At 41.2% G+C, this 15,998-nt stretch overlaps 1 long non-coding RNA gene across 1 annotated transcript; it reads left to right on the forward strand.

Annotated features, from left to right (window-relative positions):
• The first annotated feature begins 6,761 nt into the window (after window positions 1–6,761).
• On the forward strand, window positions 6,762–14,812 carry LOC139738648 (uncharacterized). Its single transcript, XR_011711464.1, has 3 exons — window positions 6,762–6,878; window positions 12,110–12,255; window positions 13,115–14,812. It is a non-coding gene; the product is annotated as an uncharacterized lncRNA (long non-coding RNA).
• The last annotated feature ends 1,186 nt before the right edge of the window (window positions 14,813–15,998 follow it).

Consider the following 15,998-nt stretch of genomic DNA (forward strand, 5'->3'; position numbering starts at 1 on the left):
AAAACAGATTTGAATACAAGAAATACACTGTTGGGATACTGTACATATCAAAGCATGATACTTTGATAAATTTCCTTTCATATGTAGCCAAATTCTCTCAGTTTTGATAAAGAAAAGACATACTGTATCTAATATGGCCAAGTCACACTAACTGGCAGGGCTACCTTTAACATTCTATCAAATGCATACCATATATTGAACACAATCAATTTGCTATGCAGTTCACAATACCACAAATGCATAGATCTGTACATGGTGTGCGAGAGTCAGAGGAAATCAACAACATGTACTTACCATCCACTCTTCCTGTGAGACCATTGATGAAAGAACTATTGGGAGGTGAGTTCACCGAGTTTTCTGCGGAGTGCTCACTGAGTACTAGGGGGAAGAAAGAACATAAGTATAGAGCTAAAAAGCTGATTGTACTCATTTTATAAAACATAAAACAGATAGCTATAGATGAAAAAAGGGCCAAGATTGATCACTAATTACTGCATACAATGATATTTCACATTTTTATGCGGCCGCCTCAAAGTGATGCCAGAGGCAATATTTTTTTCAGGTTGTCCGTCCTTCCGTCCGTCCATCCGTCTGTAATCAATTTTGAGGACAGCATAACTAAAAAACTGTCTGAGACATTTCAGGCTGTTTTTGTTTTTCACAAAATAACAAGTCAACCAATATATGGCCAAGAAACTCCAGAAATATTGCCTCTTGTAACTCCACAAATATTGCGTCTTGTAACAAAAGTGCACTCTACATAATGTGGGAAATTGGAAAGTATCGATATAACACTACACCGTGTTTCTTCGCCATGGTTCTTGAGTCGGAAGTAAACCATTAGTAAAATTGGTTTACAACAAGTTCAAAGAAAATGAATGAAGTCTCAGAAAAAGAAGGGTACAGAGATAGATAACATTATGACACCATTTATCAAACCCAACCTGAACATGGCTCGAATTGGTCTTTTAAAAATTATGGAGATACACACCTGATACGGAGGGAGGGTTCGGTGAAAAGGTCACATGCTTCATAGGCCTGGACTCGGACCACGGCGAGGGAACAACTGTCTTCTGGTTGAAGAACTGAGGGAAGGATGAGGGAAGAAAATACTGTCTTGACTTTTACTGGAAATACAGCAAATTACATTCTGAATAACATTTTAAGCTCATTTCAAAATACCCCTGGTTTTGACTGGAGAAAAAAGCTGTATTAAAAAAAGCAGACTCTACAGTTCTGTGTATTATCTGGGAATGTTTACGGCAGCTTTCCACTCAATTCAAAGAAGGGGTTCAACAACTTGAGAGCTACAAAACTGGACATGATTAATTCCAACCACAAATGCAGTCAGGCGCTATGCTTGTTTGTTTGTTTCGCTAGCCACAAAAGATACGAATTTCATGACATCTGCGTTAGGCGTCTTACACGCAGAACATTTCGTGAATATCACTACTCCTGCAGTAGCAGTAACAATAAAGGGTGAAGTTTATACTACTGCCCCCCCCCCCCCCCCCACTTATCATGACAATTTATTACGCCAACTGATGAGTCACAAGGTACAGTGTAGAGTGCAATCCTTGTGGTTTTACATTGTACTTGTGTGCCTTCAAAATACGACAGTCTGGAGTAAACCATTACAACTGTTTTCGCAACCCATTCCCATTTCCAATTTTTCCATTACAATATATCATAAGTTTCTCCATCGTGCTAAATTTATAACTGATTGAAAAATTGCAAACACATTTTAGAGTTCAAGATCTTTTTCAAATGAGCAAATCCAAAGTTGTAAATTTCCTTATTATGTTGGGCAGATTTGATGAACTTAACTACAGGTATCTCTACAGAATCTTTCTCCAATACAAGAGTTACAGTGAAATTTAATGAATTGCTATTTTGAGGAGAACAAGATGAAACTGTCTGCAGCAAAATTTATCCAGGACTTGATGGGTTAACCCTAAAAAGACTGGGCTATTTTGGTAGCTCGAAAGACGGGGGGGGGGCCTCAAGGGCCCCCCCAAGATCTCAGCCGTGGATCGCGCGATCGCCGCGGAACTTTGCACAATGGTAGTGTGCGATGTAATCTACAAGATCGTGTTTTTAAATTTTCCAAAATAGTCTTCTTTTATTTTATATTGATTAATTATGATAATTTATGCAAGAAATCAGAATCTTTCATCTAAATCAGTAAATAAAGCTCCAAAAGTGCTCATTTTTGGTATAATTATTCTTTGTGGCATTCTCAGCAAATGTACTTGAAAAAAATTCGGTATCAAAATTAATTTCTTATTTATTTTATTGTTTCATGAATTTCTTATGTATTTCTTTGTTTTTTCGACCTTTTGTTTTTGTTGTTTTTTTAACAAAATTTGTCACAGACACTTTTTGAAGCATAATGCTCCTAAAACAAACTAATTTTAGCCATTGAGAGTAAAAATAAGCATATTTATATGAACCATGTGAAAAAACTCAATTTGCATTGACTTTGTACACAAAATCACATTTTTTAGCCGTTTTTGGCCTCACGTGCATACAAAAAGTCATGTAACTTCAGAACCATACCCCCAGGAGTCATAAATTAGGTATCAAAATGTGCAAGAAACTCAAGAGAAAAAAGTCATGGAGCATCGCAGCGAGAGCATTGCGCGTTGCGGAGTAATCGTGCAAAATGTCGAGGGGGGGGGCCTCCGAGGCCCCCCCCCCCCCCCCCCCCCCCCCCAGTGCAGTTAGGGTTAAACGTTTCTTATAAAGGCCCTGGTTGCCAGTGATCAGCACCTTGGTACTGGATGAGAATTCAGGGAGCACATCATTATTGAGTGATGTATTCAAACATGCTTTACATTGGAGTCAATGGGGACCTGAGCTTTTGATCCTTGCAGAATGTATGTCAGAGGCAAAATGACAAACATTCAGGGTACACAGACACACACATTGTAAGATGGACTACACACAAGATGCACCGTCTACAAGGGGCTAGGGACATACAGTGAAGAACTAAGAAACTAGTGGGTAGATTAGGAGTCAAAGGCAGGGAGCCAGACTGGCATTGAGGGGATTAATAGTATAGGGATGAACAAACAAAAGGGGAGAGGTTGGGCCAGTGATAATCCGCGATCACTGATGGGCAGCCTGTGAAGATAAATAGGGAGGCCACATCAAACAGGATCAGGAACAACACAAAGGTGAAGGACAGGGACAGGGTGAAATAACAATAGCATGAGTGAAGGGGAGGGGCGTGGGGGGGGGGGGGGGGGTCCAAGCAGAAAGCCTGAATTGGAACTGGCGCACAATTGAAAGCATGGTAAAAGTACTAAAAGGTAACATAATAAACTGATCTGTTTATCATTGGTAATGGCTGTATCTCTACAGGGATGTCACAAGAGAAGCACAGGACAACAGTTCATTGCCACTTGGTCTACTATCAGATGGTCTACTTCCCAGTTCATCTGACATCACTACGGATAAACTCATTTGGTCTACTATTAACCCGTTGAGGACGGACTGATTTTGCTACAACACGCAATTCCCATAGACCCCTGCCGAGTATACTCGGGACTCGTCCTCAACGGGTTAATTTCATCTAATGCCCGTTTGGTCTAATCCTCTCTTGGTCTAATGCCCGGTTTGTCTGATGACAAGTTGGTCTAATTGCAATTTTGTCTCCTTACATTTTATCAAATATAATAAACTGTGACATGTATTAGATGAAATGGGCATAGCTCATCTGGAAGTAGACCATGGGTATGCTAATGCGGCTAAGTGGCAATTGGACTAACTGGTCATTAGACAAACTGGTTGCAGATGAAATGGAGTTAGACCATGTGGGTGGAGACTAGATGGCTGTAAGAGAAGTGGGAGTAGACCAAGTGATAGATCACCCAGGACGAAACCACACCTGTGTGATAGCTTCCTGCACTTGTTGCTCCTTCTCCTTGGTGAGGACGGACGTCTCTTGCTGCAGCGGGAGCTCATCGATGTCTGCTGGGAAGAGCAGCGACATCTGATCTATCGACCACCGAAAGTCAGTGTCCTGTGGGAATGGGGAGAGGGGAGAAAACCAACAAGCTGCATGATGTTTCCTTACATTTGTAACAAAATTGGCAGTAGTGAAAAGTTATAAGTTCTGTTTACCCAACGTGTTGGCAAAGGGATAGAGTTACGTAATACTAGAGAGGAACCTTCATTCAGAAAGCAAAAAATGTGTTGTTGTTCCAAATGGAAGAACTAAATTTTTTTGGTGAACGAACATATTTGCATGTATACAAAAATGTCTTTACTTTATGGGACTGCATGTCTACTTCAGAATCTAGAGAGAATTACCAACATCAATTATTTAAAATCTGCCTTGAAAATGCATTCTTCACTGTGTTTATTTCATGTTCATGTGTATAATCTTTCCTCTTCCTGACAAAAAAAAAATTAAAGACACACAAAAATAGGGGCCTATTGACTCTGATCCTGAAATGAATGGCAAAAAGAAGAAGAAGAAAAAGAAAAAGAAGAAGAAGAAGTAGTAGAAGAAGAAGAAGAAGAAGAAGAAGAAGAAGAAGAAGAAGATGATTCTGGAGATATGAAGCCTTACCTTCTTGCTCTTTGTGCGGGGTGTATCCTGGCTAGGCTTGAAGACTGAGGGGCTGAAGGCTGGTAAGTGCATGCTGTCTAGGCTCTCAGTCTCAAAAGGATTCACCGTCAGGTTGGCAACAGACAGTGAGCTGGACGACAGCCGAGAGGCGTTTGTTGAAGGGTCATCTCCTTCCGCCATGTTGACCGGTATACACCTATTAATGACAGTCAATTTACGTTGACCATTTCAGTTAGGAGAAAAAAAAAAGGCCTGAACATGCTACAGAACCTCTGTACTGTGATGAGCATAGTTTGGTGTACACAAGAATACAGACATGGTATTACTGGACAGCATGGTATTTCCGGACGCATACATACAAAATTGTACATTTGGATGTATCACTGAGTAATAATGACATTCAATAGCGTTGGACTTTGTAGACTAGCCTTTACTGAGAGTTGTATGGGCCGAAATGGCCAAATATATGACACAATGGTATGTAGAATTGCTAAGAAATTCACATTTCACCTCAGATTTCGAAGATGTTGATTTATCACAAGACAAGATTCTATAGTGTAAATTATTCGAAATGTTGAAAGTTAGACCTTTTACCATGCGATACAAATTTGAGCCTCATTTGCTATTTTGTCTCCGTGTCGTCTACTCGGTACAAATGAGAACAAGGTGAATTGTGGGTATGGTACAGAATATGGTGCATGATTCCCATGAATAAGATGTGAAAAATGTCAAGATTTTATTCCATTATGGAAATCATGACTGGAATTATAATATGATTTTGCACGGTGCTGAAGATTTTATACTTTTTGTAGAGGGGCTAACTTGAACATAAAGTATATTTTCCAAAAATTAATCAGAGTGAATAATTTGCATAATTTTGCAAAATTTGTAATATTCAGACTTTGTGAATCCCTTTGCTGTACACAGCGTCTGGTCAGGCTAGATTCTTAGTTGGCAGAATAACCCTACACATAGTAGTATAATCTCATTTTCATTTTTTTGTGGCAGTCACTACATTGTGCGGTGGGGGCTGCGGCTGGGAGGTGCTTCACAAAGAATTGAAGTTGAACTTAGAAGTTTAATAGATTGACATAAAACTATGCCAATTGGTTCCTCTTTTCACTTTTCTAAGGCCTACCTAACCCCGGGGCGCTCCTGGCCTTCTGAATGCAAAATGTTTGGACTGGTCGCAGTTTAATAGGGTCTAACTATAGACTCTACCACTACCATTGTTTACCAAAGTTCCAAAAGTTTGCAAGAATTTTCAAGTTTATGAAGGAGGCAGACTGAACCAAAAGTTCTGCAGAACTTAGAAGAAGACATGGCATGGTAAATGCTAGACAGAAAGATCCGTCTGTCCGGAGGAGTCTTTTATTTCTTTGACGTTATCGCTCTCCTCCGTAGGGGCCGGGGATCCGTGAAGCCAGACGCAGTCTCCGCGGAACATTTCCCCGACGACCAGATACAGACCGCGACCGATCTTTTCGGTCAAGGTAAATGCGTATGAGCTAGGCCCTAAAATCCATAACATTCATAGAGGTTTGCCTATCTATCTCAATGAACTAACAGGGTAGCTACGATGTCTTTTATCATTGAACTAGAATAGATATTACTACTCAGTCCATTCTAAATCAAGCCACAGCTATTCCGCTCTTCTTCTCATCCATCTAGCTCAGCTCCGCATCCAATCCGTCACGCCGCGCCGCGCCGCCCCGCCTACCATACCGATACGCTACCCTAGCTAGCGCAAGCCATCAAAGAGCGTACAGTACAGTACCGTTGCAGAGATCTGACTTCACTGATAACAGCCAGCAGGTATGCACGTTGTGGCAAAAGCCATGGACCAGCAGTTTTCGAGCGTTAGCTTACTACAAGGAATAAACGTGAAATAAACCAGTGAAATAAACGGACCAGTGAAAAGACGTTACATTCCCAGACTGAAAAAGAAAAGGCTGTAAATTTACCTGTGAAAGACAGCTACCCAACTCAGGTGCAGATGATGAATGCATACGCCACACACACTGCGTATGCCATATGTACACTGTACATAATTCGAAACTCGCGGACGATCGTGTTTATCAACAGAAACTTGAGGGCAGCAAACACAGTTTGCTTTGGTTTGGCGGAAATTCGGAAGGGGAACGGTACAACAAGAACTGTAGATTTATCTCATGTATTTGGACTGTAATTTACTAGTGAATAGTAACCCGCTGCTTTTTTTCAGAAGCCTCCAGAGGATAAATCATGGATGAAAAGAACGGAGATACGCAAGTTGCCTCAGCTCGAGAAGTGCTTGACAGTAAGACTGATTGTACTCTAGTAACCTTTTTTAGAGGCACTGGCCACTGCATATTTCACAGTTTAGTCCCTGTCACTGTAAAATACGTTGGATGAAAGTTGGCGCGAATGCACTTTCTTCGTTCGCATTCGTGGCCATTCATCCATGCCATGTTGTTTCAAACAACAATTAAATCCCTGTAACATCATCAACAAACAACTGGCATACTCGTGAAATAGGCCCCACCACTGCGTGTCCGTACAAATACTACGGCGGCTCGCCTGTTTATACTCGTGAATTCAGCCCCACCGTGTGGCGTTCATCGGTAGATAAGCACGGCGGTGGGGCTTTCTTCCACAGTATAATACTCGTGAATGCGGCCCCACCAAACGGCGTTTACGCGAGATGCATACGGCGGTGGGGCCGATTTCCACAGCATAGCATCTTTCGTCCTCCCTTTCTCCCGTTTTTTTTCTTTGGTCTTCTACTTTTTGTTCTCGGAAGGACTCCCTAATGTCCCTTGACTAATTTAATGGCCAATTTAACCATAAATACAACCCTACCTAACCCTAAAGTCTAAACCCTTACCTTAACCTAACCTTGCTTGCTAACGCACGGGTGCACGCGCACTGCGGTGGGGCCTATTTCACGATTTTGCCAAACAACTTGTTTGTTGATGATAATTCAGTCCGGGAAACCCGCTCATGAGGACCGCCCCCCCGCGTACGAGGATGGTCCCTCCTCATGAGGACCTCCCCCCGCCTCATGAGGCCCCCCCCCCCCCGCCGGGGGCGAATATTTTTTCCGTACATGGAAACGCTACAGGACATGAATTATTCATAAGTTTAGCTGAAATTTTGAAGTGTACACAATGAACGGACTCGACTAGTGAGACTCGCACAGCCCTACTCTCTGTGTACACATGCAGTAGTAGTACCGGTGTGTGTGTGTGTGTGTGCGTGTGTGTGTTGTGCATGTACATACCTTCGAGCGTAAACATGTCACTACACTCACGATCTTCGAGGTTCGTCCGATATCTCAACGAACAACATGCAGGAAAATGACCTTGTACGTCTGATACAATCACGCTGACAATATCACCTAACCAATGTTACTTCTAATTAACTAACAGTTTGAAAACACAGAACTAGACTACTGAAGTTCAATCTACTATTATTAGTTTACATGTGGATTTGTAATGATCTCATCGTTGTAATTCGAAAGTGCACTCGAGATGTTCGATCTCCGAGTCACCATGACCTGTGCACTGGCAGCACTGAAAAGTCGCTTGTGAATACACGTCCGCTTCATAAATCATAGCCAAAACGTGGTACGGAGTAGGCCAACTGTGGTAGCGGTGTATTTACGAATACTAGTACTAGTACCCGATCCACAAAAAGGGTCGTGCAAAAGATTTCGAAAGAGCTCTTATTTGGCCATTTATGCATGTACGAATAGTGGTAATGTGGCATCAATTCCACAAGCCTATGGCTGTAGAAGTTGTTTACATTTCACGCTTGTTTACATTTCACGTGAACTACGCATGTATACTAGACAGAAAGATCCGCCGGAGGACTCTTTTATATTTTGCCATTAACGCTGTCCTACGGAGGGGATCCGTGAAGCCAGACGCAGTCTCCGCGGAACATTCCCCGACGGACAGATACAGACCGATCTCTCGGTCAACCGTGGAGCTACAGCATGTATAGTGAGGTGCCCGCACCTCGTCAGGGGCCCGAATACCGTCACCCCACTTAAAATTGTTTTGAGCACACTAAACAAAAATGTATGCCCCGGACTGTGTTCTGTACGCTTGAAACTTGGCAGGGCTACCACAACCAAGCAAATTGTGGTGAAAACCGAACAGTTTTTCGCGAAAATCTGAAATTTTCATAGGGCTATAGGAATACGTGTTATAAGTCACCCGCACGCATCTTTTACGTGTATGTCTATGGGAACATCACTGTCACCCGCACATGTCTTTTACGTGCTAAGTCTATGGGAGAGCGGGTGACGAGTTGCGGGCCCCTTCCTTAGCGCGCAACTTTTTCGCATCGTTCGCGTTCGACGACGATAGCTGCAAATTTTCAATATCGATCAGTGAACTTGTGATTCCATTGGAATTTTCAGCATTTTTCCTGTATGTGAGTTGGATTTCAAAGAATTTCAGTGGCGAAATGTGATTCAAATATGGGCAAACATTAACTATGACGAGGTGCGGGTCACCCAAGTATACCTGCTCTCCTATCCACGCTGGCTGCTGCCCTGGCTGACAATCACGATGCTCTCCGCGATCCGCCGCGCCGCTAAGTTGCGTGCCGTCTTAAAAAAAAACGCTCCCCGGGCCCCGCATATTTCGAGCTCGGTTACGTACAGTAGGGCGCTCATGAACTGCGAATCGAATGTAAACTGAATAGCGAGCACGTACGTACGCCCGCAAGTGATTACACGTGATCATGTATGTAGATAATGTACAGTATGCGAGTCCGTTCATCCTGTACAAATTGGCCAAGCCATAGAAATTTAGCAGAGTCCACGCGCCTGCGCACTTCAAAATTTCAGCTAAACTTATGAATAATTCATGTCCTGTAGCGTTTCCATGTACGGAAAAAATATTCGCCCCCCGGGGAACGCCTCATGAGGCCCCCCATTCACTTCTTATTCATCTCACATCTGACGTATAAATTGTCGCAACTTTGCACGGTGATTTTTTGTTACACACACATGTCCACTATCCATGATGAAAAGAAGAAAAAATCCTGTCTGTTTTTTTTTTTCAAAAATCGAGTTTTAATCAAGCGATGCAGAGCGCCCATCAAAACACTGGCGCCAGCGCGTTCGCACAATGCAAGACTGCCGCACCTAGCGGCCTGATCCGACTAAATATTTTCGATGCTTTTTTCTGCGGCTCTCACCTCTCCGCGCACGAATCAGCCTCGTGAAGCTGAAGTCTGACATCTTTTTACACAAATTCGTAACGAGTTCACTTTCTTCGTCAATTCCGCCCACGATTCCGCCGTTTGGGCGCTTTTTCTGGAATCATCCCGCGACGCGACATACGTCGCATCACATCACGCATCCAGCACATACCAGACTGGTATGTGCTGGATGCGTGATGTGATGCGACGTACGTCGCGTCGCGGGATGATTCCAGAGAAAGCGCCCAAACGGTAAGCGGGCGGCGGAATCGTGGGCGGAATTGACGAAGAAAGTGAACTCGTCATACCTACAAAGTGATTATTTTGCTAACAAACTGGAGTATGTCATCTACCCAACTACTCTATCAGTGTGGAATAGTAATTTGGAATACAGTGGAAACTCGATATAACGAGATGGTCGGGACCGAGTCATTTTCCTCGTTATAGCCGATATCTCGTTATATCAGTAGGCATAAAAGAAGGCATAAAATAAAGACATTAATTTGCACATGTGGGACTACCCATCATATTTCAATCAATACTGATAACTTGATATTGTGTGTGAGGGAATTACTCACCTTTATGGGTAAGAAGATGTTTTTCGCCAAGGAAATCCGGCAATCCAATATCAAGAATGTGTTTCTCATTAATTGTAGATGTTTGAATTTGTAAATTTATATAGCTTGCGATTGTATCAAGATCGTCTGTGGATTGGTATGTGGTTATCGTATGGGTGTGTGTTGTGTGGAAAGCTTGAATATGGTCTGCACAATGCTGTGTGTGTATGTGACACATTCTGTACATTATGACTGAGTGTGTGTGTGAAGACGGGGAATTCCCAAAGTAGAAGGCCAATCACGGCATCAGATTGCCTCACACCTGCTAAACGTCATGATGATGTCATGTATACACATGGCCGTCCCACCACATTTTCTGCATACAGTGTGCGTGCACACACACACATCACACGTACAACATGCAGTGCTAGCTGGAGTGCACTGAAGAAAATGATTATGTGTGTACAAGACAGTTTTTGGCGCATCAAGCTTTATAATCTCGGAAGATGATAGCACAGGCGAAGTAAAGCACCACCGAAGGCATTTTGCTTTACCTCGCTATAGCAGGTTTGATTTACTATGTTTTTCTTTGTTTGGAAGTCACAAAATTTATCTCGTTATAGCAGTTATTTCGTTATAGCCGATCTCGCTATAAGAGTAGCATTTTACATAGACTTGTGTGGAAGGAAATTTGGGACCGAGAAAATTTCCTCGTTATAACCGATATCTCGTTATAGCAGTGTTCGTTATACCGAGTTTCCCCTGTATATGGACAAGATCAGGTTAGTACTGATTTAATTTTTCTCGTTACGAATTTGTGTAAAAAGATGTCAGACTTCAGCTTCACGAGGCTGATTCGTGCGCGGAGAGGTGAGAGCCGCAGAAAAAAGCATCGAAAATATTTAGTTGGATCAGGCCGCTAGGTGCGGCAGTCTTGCATTGTGCGAACGCGCTGGCGCCCGTGTTTTGATGGGCGCTCTGCATCGGTTGATTAAAACTCGATTTTTGAAAAAAAAAACAGACAGGATTTTTCTTCTTTTCATCATGGATAGTGGACATGTGTGTGTAACAAAAAAACACCGTGCAAAGTTGCGACAATTTATACGTCAGATGTGAGATGAATAAGAAGTGAATGGGGGGCCTCATGAGGCGTTCCCCGGGGGGCCTCATGAGGCGGGGGGAGGTCCTCATGAGGAGGGACCATCCTCGTACGCGGGGGCGGTCCTCATGAGCGGGTTTCCCGGACTGAATTCAGTGATGACGGTAGATACCATGAGTGCTGTAGCACTGGTAGTGGTACACCAATAAATTGATGTACAGTTTGTATGGATATTCTAATCAATCAACTAGAAATTAGAATCAGAATAGAAAACAAGTCTAATATTAACGTTTATCTAATAAAGTTACTAATAATACTCTAGTAATGACTGACCAAGTAAACAAGACAATCAGTTGGCAATAAAGTGTAACGTCATTAGAGGCAAGAGCCTAGTTTAGTAGTTACAGCCATGCCATAGTGTAGTTAAATTACACTTTTTGAAAACGTAAAGTCATTGTTTGACAATGTACATAACTGTAGGGGCAGATCCAGGAATTCCGCAAAGGGGGGGGGGGGGGGGGCGCGCCTTTGGCTTTTAAGGAATAATTCAATAAAAGCAGGATTATCGCTATTGCTTGTGTAATAGCATTGCTGTCCTTTGCATTATTACTGTTCATTTAACTACACTGTCAATGTCATATTTATCATCATTTCATACATCATGTATTTATTTTGTAGCCCTACAGCAGATTTCTGAGCTGTTGGAAACGGGACTCGACTCTGAGACGCTTTCAATCTGCGTCCATCTCTGCGAGCTAGGCGTCAACCCAGAGGCCTTGGCGTCTGTTGTGAAGGAACTGCGGAGAGAGATGACTGCGTACAAGGTACAAATGTGCATAATCAGCCCTTATTATCAGTGGTTACAAATGAAAAGAAGATTGAAAATCATAAGTACGTTGTCATTTTACGACTTGAATGAAGAGTTAAACACAAATTAGTCGTCTTTTCTACTTAAAAGAATGCAAATGGGTTTGCTGATAAAGTATTAAATACCGGTACTGTATATTTAAAGAATCACACCTGTTAAATGTTCTAGTTTCTGTGCTTGAATGGCAAATTGCTCAAAGGTAGAGCAAAATGCCCAGGAAAAACGAGTACAACCATGTAGACCAGTAAGATGTTTGCTTTCATTTTTGTCTGGCCACATTATATTTAGATATGTAATGTTTTCTTAGTGCTTTACAAAGTACCTCTTGCTGAAATTTATTTTTTGATTTGTCTTCCATATTTCACTAGAATAGATGATGTATTGGAGTTTTGAATTCAATATGCATGAAGTACGGTATGATTTTTTTTTTCTAATCTGTTACTTTCTCTTTCCCTCTGTCCATTTAATGTATGTATTACAGTGCACTCCCATTAAAATGAGGTCCTTGGGATCAGCAGTATTCTTTCACTATATCAAAATATTGTTTATAGCTGACAGTAGGCCCTAATAGTGTGCAAAGATGTATAGATCTGTGATTAATTTTTGGACCCAAATTTTTATTTCATTGTAACAAGAATTTTGTGATAGTGTTTTTTATGCACATATTACAGGAGTGCACTGATGACTGACGTGTAAAGCCTGCGCAGGTCTTTGCTTTGCTATCGTTTATGAACATTGCTACACATATTCTCATTTTATATATTTGGATCTGTTTAGTGCCTTGATTTATATCATTTTTCTTTTTCTTTGTGTAGTCTGCACAGGAGCCATGAATTGCATCAAACTTTTGAAACTGACTGTTCCATGTGGCCAGCAAGAGAAAGGGGGCGTGTTGTGTCTGCGCTTCTGGTGTGTGTAGATAAGGCTGACACTTTTGGCATTGGGCACCCTTGAATGCCGAGGGGATGATAAACAATGTGACAGGAATGATGTGGATTGGACCAGGGAGTGCCCGACAAACCACAGCTTTTCGTTAAGAACCCCTTCCGATGGAGCAGCAGATGAAATCCAGAAGTTAGCCTTGATGTGCCCCGAGTGCCATGAAGTAGGAACTCTTACACTACCAAGGGATTTTGCAAGCGATGCTTTATGAGTCCTCTCTCTGTCAAGCATGCCTAACATAATTCTTTGTTTCAAGTGCATAAGATGACCCAAGGTGTAATTCCATGGCATGTTTAAGATAGCTTTGATGAAATTAAACAAGTAGAGCTGTACAAGTCTCATTAGAATTATGTGTCTGTGTATCCACGTACAAACCAGATCTAAACACCCCAGATCTTGTTTACGAACATGATTAAAAAAACAAACAAAAAAGAAAACTCTTTGGTCAATTCCCACGATACAAGGCCCAAGTGTGCTACAATGTACTTCACATGTGGGTGCAAAAATTTAATTTTTGACAAACTTCTCCAAGATAAAAGGTCAAAGGTCATCAAAGTGTAAATATCCTCCAGCCAATGACAATTAGCAAGATTGTCCACTGGTAATTAAGTGTGGTGCAATGTGTAGGATTAAGTTCTCTCTTCCACCTCCCTGGTTGAAACATGGAATCTTCTAATTGAAATGATGGTTTTTTAAGTTAAAGGTCACTGAAAATCTGCAAGGATTGTCCACTTTCCAGCAACGAAAATCTGATGGGAATGTGAAGTGAGTAAAATAAAAAAAAAGGAATGTGCAGACGTGTGATGTGGGAGATTTTTCCATTGTGTAAAGAGGAAAGAAATTCTCTCCTGGTCCTTCAGGTAATAGACAGCTCCACGTATAGATTTGTGGAATTTATTGGGGTTTTCAAGCAGAGAATACCAATGCACCATACTCTGAAAAAAACCCAAGCACCGTACTTTGAAAAACCCAAATGACACTGAACAGGGATGATGACAAAAGAGGCTCACACATTTCAGAAATGTATGGCAATGTTTTTCTATTACAATACAGTGTACATGTACCATTCAATATGTTTGACAAGTTCACCTGTGTAGAATTTATGCATGCTTTCTTTTGTTCTGCTTCCTTGAACCCCCACCCCACTCTTCCATACTTATGATGAAGCTGTTATGTCATCGTCCCTGTTCATTGTGATTTGTTGTAAATTTTGACAATACAATATTCTTATTCATTGTCTCAATCACTGTAAATTCTGAAACTCTGTACCCAGTAGGACCCTACATGTATAGCGAAATTTATAGTTGTTCAAATGTAAAAGTCTGAAAATCATCAGGAATTTTTCTTTTATTTCTTGAGAAACTCCTTCACTCATTTTGTAAAATATGGTCCAACAATTGGGGAAAAGATTTGCAGCTTTTTTGATACACTGTATTCATACATGTAGCTGTGTAAAAGTATACATGTGTATATGTACTGACATCATTGTATATAGTGTACATGTATAAATAGTGAAGTGCAGAAATAACTGTACTGTACATTTTGAATAAAAATCCAGCGCAACAACAGCATTTGCCAAATTTCCTCTATTTCATTATGTAGTCAAAGGACATGAACCTTTTCTGTAAAAAAAAATTGTGAATAGTGCATCACTTGTAAATTTGACAGTTCATCAACATAATAAACCTACTGTAGTGTACAGAGTATAATCAACTCTGTTACAGGCATGCAGTAGTTTTCACTTTAATACAGTGGACAATTGGTAGAAAGAGATCAGGGGCCCGTTTCATAAAACTTGTCATGAGTGACAACTGCCACATTTCTATGACAAATTTGCTCTTAGCCAATCAGATGCAAGGGTTTCAGTAGCTTGTCACATCTATGACAACTTGTCACTGATATTTTATGAAGGGCCCATATAACAAAATGTCTGATATAACAAACTACTGTAATTTCTACAGTCCAAATGAAAGTATTTCCTTTGTTTTGTATTAATTATTGTCTCCAAAAACAAAATATCTGATACAAAAAAAAAAAATTCTTGGTCCCATGGATCTCGTTATACTGAGTTTTCACTGTATTACATAATTTTTTAAGTATTTCTGCTGAAATAGTGAAAATGTTGATCTACATTGTATAAAAGGTTGTGGCAGAAATGGTTATCATAGATCCATGTGATTCAAAATACTTTTACGCCATATATTCCGCGAGTCTAAATTTTTGCGAATTGGGAATTCCTGACGCTTTCGCGAGTGGTTAAATTTGCGATAGTGGAGTCCTGTACTGAACGGAGAAAGAATGTACATGCGTACAGTGTACGTCACATCCACATCGGGATCAGAGTCAATATTTTCGCGTGTCTTTAATCTTGCGAATACATTTAGCACCCGACTCGCGAAATGCAGGATCATTCGAATAAAAACCTCGCGAAATATTTGGCGTTCACAGTATTAAGAAACAATGGCAGATTCATAGGAACACACTATCAGTATACATTGTGTACACACACATTGCACATGCACATCAAGAATGTTACCACATGTCACCATGTACACACACACACACACAAGGCCTACAGTATCCTGATTCAGAAAACAATACATGCACACTGAATTATGCAAATCAAAGTGACACTTTTATTCACAACATAAAGAGTACGCCTTTACTGAGTTGCTATCTTGTACCATACAGATCATGTGCATTATGATTCCATTCATTCAGGGAAACCGGCGTTTTCTTTCGTTATATCAAACTTGC

Source organism: Diadema antillarum, unplaced genomic scaffold (assembly GCF_040938485.1).
Source record: "Diadema antillarum isolate AM-2024a unplaced genomic scaffold, OU_Dant_1.0 seq00000762_RagTag, whole genome shotgun sequence".
NCBI lineage: Eukaryota > Metazoa > Echinodermata > Echinoidea > Diadematoida > Diadematidae > Diadema > Diadema antillarum.